Raw genomic sequence first — 15,107 nt, 5'->3', positions numbered from 1 at the left:
GGGGCATGGATCAGGGGGAGATAAACCAGCTTTATCTGTATGAGCCAAATTGGCTTCTGTGCTGGGAAAGTGATGTGTTCAGTTGAGCTGACAGGTCGCAAAAGAAGCCTTTTGATATGATGGGAAAATAACTCCTGTGTTTAACCTCCCTATACAGAGATGATAATACTTCAGAGCAGAATAGGCATCCTAACCACGGCTCAGAACAAGAGTATCAGAATCATTAAGTTACCTCAAATAAAGCTGCCTAAGGTAGGACCAAACCAGGATGCTGTGCCAAGTGTGTGAGAGGCAACCTACTAGAGTGAACACTGGCCTTATAGACAGAAGAACTAGTTTGGGGCAGTAGCAGTACCATGAATAGGGTGTCATTTGGTGCCAGAGATCCTGGGTTTGAGTATTCAACTATTGTAACATTGATTAAGTCCTCAAACCTCCTTGGATCTCAGTTTCTCCACCTATAAAATGGACCAGATGGCCTCTGACATTCCTTTAAGTTCTAGATCTATAATACTATCCTTATCCTATACAATTCTTAGCTTACCACCCCCCATGATTCATATGTTAATAGAGATCAAAGTCTTAATCTAACTAAAGCTCTTAAATGAAGAGGCTTAATTCATAAGTGGTTGGGGCATTGGACTTGCAGTTTGGAAGATCTAGGTTCAAATTTCACCTCCTATTCTTATTAGCTATGTGACCCTGGACAAGTCATTTAACTTCTCTGTCCCTGAGTTTCCTCATGTGTAAAATGAGGAGGTGATGCGGTCTAGAGGTTAGGGGTCCTGGCACCCCAAAATCATGACACACAGGTCCTGCCCGAAAGAATTCGACCCAAGTCTTCTTGCAGCCAAAAACAAAGCTTATTGAAGATTCACCATATTAGCCAGACTCTTAAGGAGTCTGAGCATCTATGGGCTATTGGCTAGATTGTGAAAATCTGAGCATCTTAATGAAGACAAGATGGACCTTACATACAGAAAGACCGAGGGAGAGTGGCCGAGTAGTCCATGAGGTAATAGAATTCCTAAGGGCGGAAAATGGAGCTTAGGTGGGACCAAGGGTGGGATGTGGTCTGGGGCTACAGGGAGGCACCAGTTAATGGGACTATAACCTCAGGGGAATGCCAGAGATTTGGCCATGTGGGAAAGCCCAGGGTTTTTCCTTTCTGGGGCTCAGATTCCAACCCCATCAGGGCCAGAGTTTTTCCTTTCTGGGGCTCAGATTCCAACCCCATCAGAGGCTGGTTGATTACCTCTAAGGTCCCTTCCAACCATGAGCCTAAGACTGGAATTTTAGGTATCAGCAATCATCTGAGTTTCCTTATTTGGGGAGGGGTTGCTGAGAAGGGGAGTTAAGAAGGCCTTCAATGAATCCCCCTGAATCCAGATCACAGGCTGTGGTCTCTTTTGGAGTGCATGGATGACCTTGTGTATATCTCTGTGACTCTGTATATGTGTTTATATGGGTGAGCATGTAAAGTATTTGATCATTCCCATGTAAAATGTGGAAAAATCCAAGCTTTTAACAGCATGAAGATTATCCTCTTGTTAAGGGTTGCTAAAAATAAAATACCTTTCCTAAGGTGCTGTTGGCCAAAACTTCATGTTGTCCACAGAGAAAGGGCTTGGTGGGATACCCTGCAGAGGAGAAACTCTTTTTAAAATTTTCTGCAGCAGATGCTGATGCTGAGAACAATTTCACAAATAAAATGAAGCCTATGTCCCCCTACTCCCACCCCATGCTCATGGTTAATAAGCATTTATTAAACTTCTACTACATTCCAGGCATACTGCTAGTTGCTGGGGATACAATGAAATGCAAAAGGCAGTCCCTGTTCCTCAGGAACTCCCAGTCTAGTGGGAAAAACAATCAACAAAAACAAGACATAAAGATAAGCTATACATAGCTTATTAAATATATCTATATAGAGAGAGGGTTTATAGGATATATATCTTATAGGATATATATACATACATGTTATATACATATTATAAGATATATATCATATATGACATATATATCTTATAGGATAAATAAGAAAAATTAACAGAAGGAAGGTACTAGAAGTAAGAAGGATTGGGAAATGCAGAGGTGCCCAAAGTGGGCAATACCACCCTCTTAGAGGTGCTGGACTAATGGAGGCAGTAGTAGACTCAAGTGCAATTGGGGGGCATTGAATAAAAATAAGGGGGCAGTGGAAGCATAAGGAAAGAAGAGAAGACAAGAAAATTTTTGAAAAACCATTGTTCATATTTCATCGATTGTGTAATAGAGTTAAAGTTGTAGTAATTAAATTATTTTCCAAATAGACACACAAAATACAAGTTATAACTGATCAGTAGTCAAGTCCCCTGACAAGTCTTAACAAGCAAGTATTGGCAGGCGAGTGTGTTGCACATTGTCAGGAAGTCTAGGTTACACACATATATGTGTATGTAATAACTTGTTTACAATACAATACTATATGGTTATGAAGAGGTCTAGAGGTTTTGGGGTGCTGGGACCCCCCAGTTCATGAGGAGGGCCTGCCTGAAAGAATTCAACCCAAATCTTCTTCCAGCCAGAGAAATAGTTTATTAGAGATAAAGCATATAGGCCAGACTCCCAAGGAACCCAAATATCAGTAGCCCATAAGGAGGAGAGGGCATGAGAAAACCTCAGCCTCTAGGCATGAGAGATTCTCAGCATCTGAATGGGGGCAAAGGTGGATCTTAAATACAGTAAAGCAACTTTGGGTGGCCAGAGGAAGGGGGGAGGTGGTTGGGAGGTGGTGAGAATTCCGTTTGGAAGGTCTGAGAGATTAAACAGACAATGGGAATAGATAATGAAGGGAACTGGAAGGAGGAAGTTTGCTTTCAAAGGGAATGGTAGACAAGGGAGCCAGGTTCTTTTTAGGGCTAGGGAGGAAAGGTGCATATCAAAAGGCAAGGCTAAGGCTTTGGAAGGGAGATAAGGGGAGATCTAAAACTTTAAGGGTTTTTAACAAATGGGAGCCAAATTCCTTTTGATGAAAAGGGGCAAAGGTCTCAGCTTCTGAAACTGAATGATGGGCCCCATAACCCCATCAGTTACATGATGCAATATTGTATCATCAAAATTTCAATGCAAAAAAAAAACACCACAAATTTATAATAAATTATTAAATTCAAGATGTCATATTTTTTTAAAAATATATTTTATATTCTTTTGAAATGAGGCAAATTTTTTAAAAAAGTTGGAGGGTTAAATAAAGTAGACTTCTAGAGGGTCACTGAGTAATTTTTCTTTTGAAAAGGTGGCAATAGGTCAAATAAGTTTGGGAACCTCTGTGTAAAAGGTGAAATTTTAGTTGAGACTTAAAAGAAGCCAAGGAAGCCAGTAGGCAGAGCTGAGAAGGGAGATCACTCAAAGCGGGAAGGACTGCCATAGAAAATGCCTGGATCTGAGAGATGGACTGTCTTATTCATGGAACAACAAGAAGGTCAGGGTCATTGGATCAGAGAGACCATGGCAAAGAGAAAGGTGCAAGAAGAGTGGAAAGGTGGTGGTGGGGGGTAGGTTATCAAGAGCTTTGAGCAACAGAGGATTTTGTATTTGATCCTGGAGGAGATAGGGAGCCACTGGTGTTTACAGAGTATGGGATTGACAAGTGATTTGACCAAGGTCACAGCAGCTAGTAGGGATTAGATTTGTTCTGTTTGGCCCCAGAGGGCAGAACCAGGAGCCAAATGTGTATTAACCAAGTGACAAATATTGCTTCAGTGACAGGAAACACATCATAACATTTTGAGCTATCTAAAAGCGGAATAGGTTGTCTTGAAAGGTTGTGGGTTCCCTGTCCTTGGAGAAGCCGAGTGGAACAACCACGGTTAGATGTAATGAGGATTCATTTCAGTTCTGGGTTGGACTAGATGGCTTCTGAAGTCCCTTCCAGTTCTCAAATTCTGTGACATGAACAGAACCTTACAGGCCTGGCCCCTCATATCCTGGTCCAGTGCCCTTTTCACCTCATCATGCTGCCTGATCTAATTGATTTCAGTAATAGAAAGCATTTCCAAGAGAAGACTACTTCCCATCTTACACAAGGTAATGTAGAGGGTAGCCCATTTCTCAGTCTCCTTCACTTCCTTGTTTATAGGATAAATAATCACCACAGTTAGAAGTGACAATTGTGTATGCAGCTCATGAACTCATATCTGAATGTCCTGGGAATGAAGAAGTACCGCTTAAAGGTGCTCCGTGTTGGCTATGTTACTAAAATGTTGTCAGTTTGGAAGAGAAATCACATATAACATTGTTTGGGCCATTCACATTCATCTGAGGAGGGATAGAAGGAATGTATTTGGAGTACAATTCTGTACCTTATAAATAGACATATATAGCACTGCATGCATTATTAATATGGGGTTATTGCCTGCTTTATTGGATTCACTACTGCTCTTCTCTTGGGAAGCCATGGAAAATAGGAAGATTGCACAAATGCCCCCATTAACTAGAATCACTATATACAAAGGAAATAAGATTGTACAAATACCAATATTCACTTGAGTCACTCCCTACAATTCAAATAACATAATAACCCATAATGCGTACATGTAATCCCCATAGCTGCTATCTGAAGTATTCTATACTGTCCTTATCTAAGTTTCTCATGCCGCTGGAGGGGCAATGTAGAAATCAAGGTATGCTAAAGATATCCACTTCTTAGTCTAAGAAAGAACCCACACTCAGTTTCTGTCCAAAGGTAACACTGAGTAGGCTGTGTCAGTGTTGTTAAAACGATGGCAAAATAAACTTGGAAGAGAAACCATATCAGATTCCCAGGCATTATTTTCATCAGTGCCCAACATGCTTGGTAGAATGAGGTATTCTGTTTATTCAGTGCCTTACACATAGTTGGCACTCAAGAAATATTTGCTTAATTGGATGGAATCAAGGAATCTGGCTAGTCTATTATTCTCCATGCCTGGAATTCCATCCACCTCTTTCTCTGCCAGTTGAAATCTGACCAGTTCTGAAAAGGCACAACTCAAATATTCTCCTCTCCCTATAGCCTTCCTTGATTTCCCATCCCCCTCAGCCAAAAATATTCTCTAAGACTACTTTGTACCCATCTTAGTCACTTCCCCATTCTTCTGAGATCATATCCTACTCCCTGGCCATCTTATTGCCAGTCTTGGCAACTGCCTTTCTGTCTGGACCAAAAACCATACCCTGCAGGTTTTAACCCTTTTCTCTCTAGAACTTCTACCTTTGAGCCCCAATCCCAAGACTGATGACTGCATCTAGGTAATGCAGCCTACTCTTTCAGTCAAGCCCTAGCCATACTTCATTTTACCCTCTACTCATTTGCCTACTTCTTCACAGCTTATCCAAACTACTTGCCTCTGCATGGTACCCTTGCCCCTCCAGTTCTGGAATCATGATCAAATCAGCTTGACCATTGTTCCTGTAAGAGGCATGAGGATCTATGCCCCTTGGTCCTCTTTTCTGTCCCTATGACTTTCTGGACCAATAAAAATAATATACTCATACCAATGAGTACAGTATCAATAGGACCAGCATACTCTATTAGAATGTAAGTTCCTTGAATACAGAGTTTGTTTTTGCTTTTGTATTTGTATGTGCAGCACTAAACACAGCTTTTGACACATACTAAGTACTTAAGCTCTTACTAATTAATTCATGTATTCATTCATTCGTGTATATTTTTGTATAAAATGGTATGTGTCCAATAAAGTTGACAACTCCTTGGACGCTGCCTTCAAACATGGCCAGATCTCTTCTATCTTTAAAAAAACAAACAAACAAACACAAACAAACAAAAAACGCAATGTCCTCACAAGCTCTTTTCCTATATCTCTCCTCTCTTTCTCAGCCAAAGCCCTAGAAAAAGCTATCTCCACTTGTTGCCTATGGTTTCTCACTTTTGACTCCCTACTCAAACCTTTGCAATATAATTCTGACCTCATTACTCAATTGAAATAGCATTCCAAAGTTTTCCTCATCACCCCTGTTGCAATGCCCTCCAAACTGATCTTCTTCCTCAAACTTCAAAGCCAATCTGTCCTCTAAAGAGATACTGACATGATTTTTCTTAAGTACAGGCCTGACCAGGTCACTTCCCTACTCAGTAAACTCTACTGGCCCCCTGTTGTGTCTGAGATCAAATATACACTTCTCTGTTTAGCTTTTAAAGTCCATCACAACCTGGCTCCAACCTATCTTTCCAGCCTCATTATACATTGTTCCCCCTACTGCAATCTCCAGTCCTTCTGAACTCGTCTACTCTGTTCCTCTCACATGATACTCCATTACCCATCTTTATGTACTACTTGTACTCTCTACTTCATGTGTCTGGTTTTTGTTTGTTTGTGATTTGTTTTGGAGGAGGGGCAGGAAATGTTTTGTGAGCTTTAAAATGCAATAAACACGTCCATTATTGTTAAATAATTTCTGCACTGTTAGATATCATCTTGAATATCAATGTTCAGTTCTGAGAGCTATGGTTTAAGAATGATATTGAGAAGTTATAGAGTATCCACAGAAACACATCCAGTATAGTGAAAGGTCTTGAGTCCATGTCATATGAGGAGCTGATAGAGAGGTGGGTACATTCAGGCCAGAGAAGTAAAGACTTAGGATGGGGTGGAGGGATTGTAGCTTTGTTTCTAGTACATATTTGAAGAGTTATCTTGTTGAGAAGAGATGAGGCATGTTTGGTTTGGCCCCAGAGGGTTGAACCAGGAGTAGTGGGTTAAAGGGGCAAAGATGTAAATTTAGGCTTAATGTGAGAGAAAACTTCCTAACAATTAGAATAAAAAATGGAATGGGCTTCCTCAAGAGGTGCCAGGCACCCCTGCTAAGGAGATCTTTAAGAAGAGACTGATCAGGACAGCTAGGTGGTGCAGTGGATAGAGCATTGGCCCTGGAGTCGGGAGAACCTGAGTTCAAATCTGGCCTCAGACACATAATATTCCTTAATTGTGTGACCCTGGGCAAGTCACTTAATCCCAATTGCCTAAAAATTAAAAAAAAGAAATTCAAATTTTACTCAATTCTTTTAAAATTGATTGTCTTTGCCAAGCATGTTTTACATATATATATATATATACATATAGCCTGTTTTTGCCTGTATATGTTGCATATGTGCTCCAACTACACAGAGCTCTGCACATAGTGAGCATTCTTTAAATGTTGCTTGGAAATGAATGCTAACTCTCTTACTCAAAACATTTGGTTAACCAGAATTTGTCAGCCATGCCAGATAATAGGAAATATGACCAAAAGCCTTTCTAACACTTAGAAATATTCATTACATATAGCTCTTTCAGCCATACACAGAAATGGTAAAATACTGAAAATACAGCGTCTGAAATAGGTAGCAACAGCACAAGTGATTCTTTCAAGAGATAGTCTTGAATTTCTGGAACACTCCTGCAGCTTCAACAAAATTATTACTGAGTTTCATATTTATGGTAGAAGTGCCTAAACAGCTCATATTGTAGTCTTCTGTGCTGCATCAAGCTATCATACCTTGAGACGAATGATGGAAACAGTGTTCAAAGCTACTGTATCATCACCATCACAATGTAGCTGCTTCTGCAGCTCCTCTTCCTCATCTCCAGGAAAGTAGAATATAGCAGTTTATAGTTATGAAATTTTATCATTCTGAAAAAAATTGCTCTTATGGTTAATGAACCTGAAGGTTGGGTTAGAGTCTATTTTCATGGAGTTGTTTGGCAAGGGAAAGAGGATGAAGAGACCATGGGGAGAAGATGCATGGAAGGTCATGGTTGGATTTTATTGCATAGGGTATGATTGCCAGAAAGAAATGACTCTGAGATTGTAATGTGGGATAGAAAAAAAAACAATTACCAATGACCTGTTCAAGTCATCTAGCTGGTTAGATAACTGAGACGTCTCAATCAAGTAGAAAGAGTTCTAGATTTGGAATTAGAGGACATGAGTTCCAATTTTAGCTCTGGTATTTAATAACTATGTCACATTGAGGAGACAATGTGATCCAGTGGAAAGAGTATTGGATTTGGAATGAGAAGATCTGGGTTTGAATCCCACTCCTAACACTTAGTACATTTATGACCTTGGACAAATCACTTCACTTATCTGTGCCTCTGTTTCCTCATATATAAAAGGAATAGTGAGCTAGATGACCTCTGAGGGTTTTTTCAACCCTACATCTTTAATCCTATGATTCGTATGTGTGACTTGTGAGGGTTCTTTCATTTCTACACCTGCAATCCTGTATTTCTTATCTGTTGCTAAAATTAAAGTAAAAGAAATGGTAGAGGGGAACCCCTCCCAGACTGGCTCTTTCACTGCCCTCCAATCTCTTCTCCCATTACTGTCAAAGTTTAGACAACTTTACTGGATGCTTGTGTTTTAAAATTCTGTCAGGGATTCCTGCTCAGAGCAGAGATTGCAATTGGAGCTCTGTTCCTTCCTGAGAAGCCTCCCAAGAAGGACATCAAAGTCTAACTTCTAGGAAAAGGCAACGTACACTGCTTACCTCCACCTTCTAAACAGAAATGTTTCAGAACTCCAAAAGACAAACTGTGGAAAGAAGTGAAATTGTGGAAATGGGAAAGAAGGAAGGAGAATTACAGAAAGAGAAGGAATCAAGAAATTAACCTGAAGATAATGAAACCTAACCCTCAGGCTCCATGTTGACCATAGGGGCCACCATGACAATTTCAAGTGACCCAGAGAACAATGGAAGTGACCAGAGTTCTGATGAAGAATTCATCATGCTTCCTTCACCACCCCAGTGTGTCCCAGGACATTTTGAACTTGGAAGATGCCCTTATGTGTCCTGACCTCCCTCCTGCCTACCCGACTGATGACAATAAAGACAAGAGCAGTGATGACAGTGGTGATGACAATTCTGATGACAGCAGTGAGAAGCATGACAGCAGCAGTGATCACAGTGATAGTCACAGCCATGATGATCATGCCAATGATGTCTACACCAATGGCTGTGTCAAACTCCAAGAACAAGGAAGTCACACTGGTGGCTCCTACCTTCACAACATGCAAACTGAGTTGGAACAGAGCTACACAAAGGCTGTAGACAGAAGTGGAAGAGCTGTAGAACTGGAAGAGGAAAAGGAAGAAGTGCACAAAGAGAGTGAAACAAGTCAGCAGACAAATCAGGAAACCCCATCTTCAGGCTCAACTTTGGATGATAGTGGCACCATGTCTGCCTCTAGTAACCCAGAGAGCAGCAAAAATGAAGGGAGTCCTGATGAAGAATTATTTGTGCCCACCTCAGTTGTCCCAGGACAACTGGGAGATTTTGAAGATGACCTTTTGTATCCCAGGCTCCCGTGGTTCCCAGACACCAAGCAATAGTGAGTTAGAACTTGCTGGATGAGAGGAGCCAGGGCAGCATCCCAGCTGCAGTTCCTTTTTCAAATTTTTGCCTTTGAAGGTTGAGTTGAGGGAGATTTGGTGCCACTTTCCAATGCCAGCAGGAAACCCAAGGCAGCTAATGTGCCCTCAGACTCTAGAGCCTGCCAGTGACCAGCAGAGATGCTGCAAGGGGGTGGATGGTGAAACCATCACCTTCCTCTGGGGCTTTCCTCAGATTCTCTCCCACTTTCTCTCCTATTTTTCTTTTTCTCACATGGCTAGCAGGATACAATGGAAGTCTTTACACTCTGAAAGCCAGCTGAACTGTACCTGCCTACTCTCTCCCTTCTTGAGGCAGTTTTTAAGACCACTAAAAACTCAAGTTAAGAATAACCTCAAAACAATAACAGTGAATGAGGCAAAATCACACATAAAAACACATGCCCAATGAAGAGATCAGGGAAGACTCTCTTATCCCACTACTTTGAATACATGGGAGGTTTTTGGTTTGGTGTGGGGTTTTTTTATATATATGTCAGTTTGTATTGATTTTTCCCTTTTTACCCTCTGAAGAAAAATTATTTGTTATCTGAGATGGCTCTCTGGGAGAGGATGAGGGAGGAATATGGGTTAAGACTCTGGTGATAGAGAGAAGAAAATTGAATAAAATTTATTTTTTTAAAAACACACACACACACAAATAAATAAAATAAAATAAAATTCTGTCAGGGCTGCTATGTTACTTCCTGATTGGCTTTCCCCAAGGCTGTGCCAATGTTAGAGTGTTAGTTGCTAATTCAAAAATATGTTGTCTTCATAAAAGGCATGACTGAAAACAAAGTAAAACCTAGAAATAAGCCAAGGGAGAAAAGGAAAATAGAAATTAACATGTTACACCATTTAAAAAATACTTCAGATATGAGGTGGGGGTAGATGCATATTTCTTAGTTCTCTTTCCAGCTGTGTTTTGTGATGTAATTGGAGTTGCCTTGAATCTCTGAAGGTTTCGAAACCATTTAAGGGACTTTATTTTGTTTCTTAATGGTAGTAAGAACAAGAATGATGATTTCATTTACATAGTGCTTATACTTTATGAAGCCCTTTCAGTTACATTATCACATGCCACCCTCACAATGGCCATGGGTAGTAAGTAGGTAGAGCAACCATTATCATTCCCCTTTTGCAGATAAGAAAACTGTACAAAGAGGCTTATTGACTCACACGAAGTCATGTGATAAACCAGTTCTAGAGTCAGGTTTGAGAGCAGGACTTTTGACATATAGTGCTTTTCTCTATACCATGGTAAGAGTCAGCCCATATATGAAGCAAATACCAAAGAAACCAGCAGTGCAGCAAGACCCTTTAGACACAAGCTGGAGATGGTCTTCAAAGAGGATAAATCCTAGGAAGTGGATATTGAATGAAAAGTCCATGGAACAATATTTTGTTTAAAGGCAACAGAGTAAGCTAATTTCATATCAGAGAAAAAGTTCATCAAGACCATGCCATACAATATAAAGAACACTGAGATTGACTTATGAAGCAGGAGTTCTAGGTTGGAGGCCCAACCCCATCACTGCATTGCTATGTAACTTTAGACAAGTCTATTAACTTCTATAGGCCTCCATGAGAATGGATGGCATTCAAGGTTCCTTCCAGTTCTAAACAGATGATCCTTTGATTCCATGGGACTGTGAGTCAGGAGGCTGGGTTGGAGGCCCATCTCTGCTTCTCTATGAGCAATTTGTTTAACCTCTGCCTCAGTTTCTTAACTGTAAACTGGGGGTGATAATAGCACCTACTTCACAAGGTTGTGAGGATCAAATAAGATAATCTTTAAAAAAAATAACAATAAGCACTTAGCATAGTGCCTGGCATTTAGTAGGAACTACATAAATACATATTCCATACTCCCCTCCACCCACCTCTTTTCTTGCTGTGTAACCTTAGGCCAATCCTTTCCTTTTCTTGGGACATTGAGTTTCATGCGTAAAATTCAGGAAATTGCCTAGACCTCAAAGCTCTCTTCCAGGTTTGACATGCTACAAATCTGTCCTGGGAAGGCATACCGGGACAGATTGTTTATTTTGCTTGTCCTGCAAGATGGTAGACATTTCAAGCCCATACACTGAGAAAAAAAAAAAAAACTCTTGCTGTGGAATGATATTTTTCAGTTCCTCTGTTACCTCAAAATAAAAAAAAATCCTTGCTCACAGACCATTGGCCCAGTTTCAAAATTTGAGATCCCAGTTACCTTTTTGTAGCTGAACACTCAGAATATTCTAACCCAATGTGCAATATATATATATATATATATATATATCTATTTATAGCAGTAATCATTAGTTCCCTATATCCAGTCCCCAGAGCCTCACCTGTTCTCCCTTCTATCCTCTGGCAGAAGTTGACTTCAGAGGGTTTTCTGAGAGCTCTTTGTAATATTAGTTAACATGTACAGGAAAGCCCCAAGGTCATGTTCTACTCTTGACACCCTTCACTTTAGATTTGAGAAATTCCCTAAAACTCTCATTAGTAGAGGCCGTCTCCTACCTATGAAAGTTTAAAAATCTCAGGCTAATCATCCGCTTTGCACTCCTCCATGCAAGGCTCAGGAAGAGCCTTTGCTTACCACCTTCTCCCCCCCCCCCCCCCCCCAATCCATTCTTGGGCATCACAATTATACAGATGTGGGCTGTCAAAATCTGACATTGTACAATATTTAAAATAAAATAAAACAACCTTCTCACGTGAAACTGGCATTATCATTAAAGGCAAAACCTGGGGTTGGGGTAATGAGGAAGGGAAGCAACAACCAAAAGGCTTTAATGCATCTCCTCTTTTGGTCTATTTAATTTTTTTTATACTAGGCTCTCACATCACATTTGCATCTTAGAGGATAAGTTGCAAATCCTTTCAAAGAAGTAGAAATTGAACTTCTCCCAGGATGAGTATTCACTAAAACATTCTAGCCAGAATTATCCTATTACAGATGCTACAGGGGGAAGAGATTTGGGGTTCACTTTTACTCCTCTTTCCATCAGGTAGCTCCAAAACCTTTTACATTTGACCAAAAGAGCACTGTGATAGGCTAAATATCAATGTGGGAATCATGACCTTACTCAAAAGGAACAATAGCATCATTAACTTTGTAGGCATTTCTTCCCTAGTACAAACAAATGTATCAATCAAGAATAAATCCCTATGTGGTTTCCTTCAGATCCCCACACTTCTGCAACCACCTAGTAATTTCCAAGTTCATGATACTGCTCTGGGTCAGTGTCTATTCAAATCACAGTTTGAGCCCCCATTTCAGTTCATCTCTGGGCCAGATTATACCAATAACACATGAATTTTAAACAAGAAGGGAATTAATTAAAAAAGATAGCAGGGTAAATACATGGAATTTAATTAGTCAGCAAGCTTTCTCAGCATTTAATGTCTGCTCTGCTTGATCACTTCCCACTCAATTCTGGTACCACAACCTAAAAAGCACTGACTTCTTGAAGCATTGTACATCTGGGGAATGCTGTTGACTTTTTTGGTGCTGCAATGTAGAGAGCACTTTTCTTGGAAACTAAAGGGGAAATCTGTACCTTTCTCTCCTACTGCCACATCTCTCCATCTTTTAGCATTCCCTCCTTTGGTTACCACAGCCTCAAACCTTATCGGAGGAGTTCCCATCCTCTTTTGAAACGAACATGTTAGAATCTCAGCTATCCAATCCAAGTGCTTGCTAGTTGATGTTTTCATGCTGGGAAGGTCAGACATAGCCTCCTAGGACAAGTAACCTATAGAGAATATCCCCTAATGATTGAGACTTCTCTCTCCCTACCCAAAGCATTATAGGCACATGGAGGCCACAGATATATTCATTTATACTTATAAATTGAAAATATGACTCTAAACAATAGCCCTAAAGATGCAGACACACATTTCTGTCAAGAAGATGGAATTCAATTACAAATCTTTACCTGTCAGAAGACTTGTTTAGGATGACTTAAGGTCATGTAGCCTGCCAGCTCTAAACCCCAAATACGAAGACAAAAAGAATGAGAAAGAAAAGAAGAGATAAATTGAGTTGCATTATTGAGTCACAGAACTGGTCACAGAGGGCAAGAAAAGTTGTGAGCAAAGGCCAGTTACCTGGAAAAAAAAAGACTGAGAGGTATATAGGAAGAGAGAGAGAGAGAGAGAGAGAGAGAGAGAGAGAGAGAGAGAGAGAGAGAGAGAGAGAGATTTAATTAGGTAATATATGAGAATCCAAGAAAATTTATCTTCCTCTTGCTCACACATATCTGAACCTGAACATTTTCCCAGTTTCCCGAAACCTAAAGATATAATGGTACCATCCACAGTACAGTCTCTAAGCTAGATAAGAAGGTCTTCAGTTATAGTTTGAGGTCCAACCCTTTCTTGAGGGAAAAACTAACTTGAAATTAAGAAGATCCTGCCCTGCTAACAATAGAAGGCTGCTTTGTCATTCTAGTTACATGAGTCCCCAGTGCCTCCTTTTCTGAGACTCTTGGTTCTCTTGAGAATTAAAGGGAATATGCAAGTATTGAGAAGGTAATGAGCTAACAATAAATAAAAAAATATAAATAAATAAATAAATAAATAAATAAATAAATAAAATTATATAGGACCCTCTTAATAGTTTATGGGAGTTTCCTTTAACCTTATAATCTGATACTATGTCTTAGTTTAGTTGTTTTAAATTGAAAATATTTTTAAGGAGCCTATTCTCAAAACAAACAAAAAAAATGTCATTTTCTCTTTACTTTTCTGGTAAATGAACAGCAATTGAATTAGTTTTTCTATAGCAACATATACTTCTGCAGGTAATACGTGCTTAATCAATCAAAAATATTTACTAAGCAATTACCATATGCCTAGTACTGTTCTCGGCACTTTAGAAGATATGGAGAGGTATAAAACATAGCCTTTCCTCGAAGAACCTAAAAGCTTTTTGAGGAGATGGCTCACATGAAGCCAAGACTAGCAGTAGTACAGAATATAATTATAGTAAATCATACAGTACCAGCTCTGCTGTTGGAGTTCCATGGGTGAGAGGAAATCAATAAAAATTGGAGCAGTTAAGGTAAGGGGGTGGGAAGAAGTCTGTCCAATCAATCAATCAATCAATCACTGTGACCCACTTTAAAAAAAACTACTCTACCCAGGTTAGAAAATTTCTATGGAACCAATCAATAAATCACAGGCTAGGTGTGAAAAGTCCTTGATCATTTTTAAAAGAAGAAAAAATCATTGGATGATGCTGATAGGCGATATATTCAGATGTCTTGAGGAAGCTTGGTCACACCCTATGCAGCTAGAATAAAACCATCAGATTAGTTCATATTCAAAGATTCAAGAGTCTAGTAACATAGAGGAGGAAACACTCCAGCCTGGTTGACTTTTTTTTTCTTTAAAGAAAAAGTCTGAGAAAAAAATCCTTAGTTGAGGAGACAGGGTATAGAGTGATAGGAGAAAACCTCTCACTTCCCACACTACCCTTGACTAGATGAAGATGACCTTGTGAACTTCAGAGGATTAGAGTATTTGGATTTCTCATTGGTATCAAAGCAACATCCCTAGGTCAGTGGTAGCTGGTGGCAGGGTCTGTAGTAGGAAGCAAGGACAAATTCGACATACTGAGAACAAGAAGTTTCAAAGACTCTACAAGACTCCCAGAAAAAAAACAAAAAACTATACCATACTCAGTAGGAACTTTTGAGGACTCACAAAAGGAATTC

This window comes from Vombatus ursinus, unplaced genomic scaffold, assembly GCF_900497805.2.
Source record: "Vombatus ursinus unplaced genomic scaffold, bare-nosed wombat genome assembly UNPS02014832.1, whole genome shotgun sequence".
In the NCBI taxonomy this organism is placed as follows: domain Eukaryota; kingdom Metazoa; phylum Chordata; class Mammalia; order Diprotodontia; family Vombatidae; genus Vombatus; species Vombatus ursinus.
This window is presented reverse-complemented; position numbering follows the sequence as displayed.